We start from the raw sequence: 432 nt of genomic DNA on the forward strand, positions 1-432 counted from the left end.
TATTATTTTATTAACCTGCAGTCTGCAGTCTGCATTTTACCCTCAGTCTGCATTTATCCCTGGTCTGCAGTCTGCAGTCTGCAGTCTGCGTTTTACACTGACCAGTTATTTGGGTGGTTTTTGGCAACAGAGGTTAATTATTCGTAATGCGATCGCTTCCGTTGCCGTTAGCAATGGGTCGCAAATTTGACACTTTTATCGCATTATCACATTACGCATTGAACCTTGTTATCTATTATTCCTAAAAATCTAAAAATATTCATGCCTTATCAGTTTTCGGTCGAATTTATGTCCAAGAAAGCAGATAAATTGCAGAAAATATTAGTTTTGCTTCCAAAAATTCGTAATCAACGCTACAATGACCAAATTTTGCCTAGAAAACATATTTTACTGTTATTTTTCTTAAATTTTTTCGTTCCACTTTTGCTTTTA

This window comes from Montipora foliosa, chromosome 8 (assembly GCF_036669935.1).
Source record: "Montipora foliosa isolate CH-2021 chromosome 8, ASM3666993v2, whole genome shotgun sequence".
NCBI classification, from domain to species: Eukaryota; Metazoa; Cnidaria; class Anthozoa; order Scleractinia; family Acroporidae; genus Montipora; species Montipora foliosa.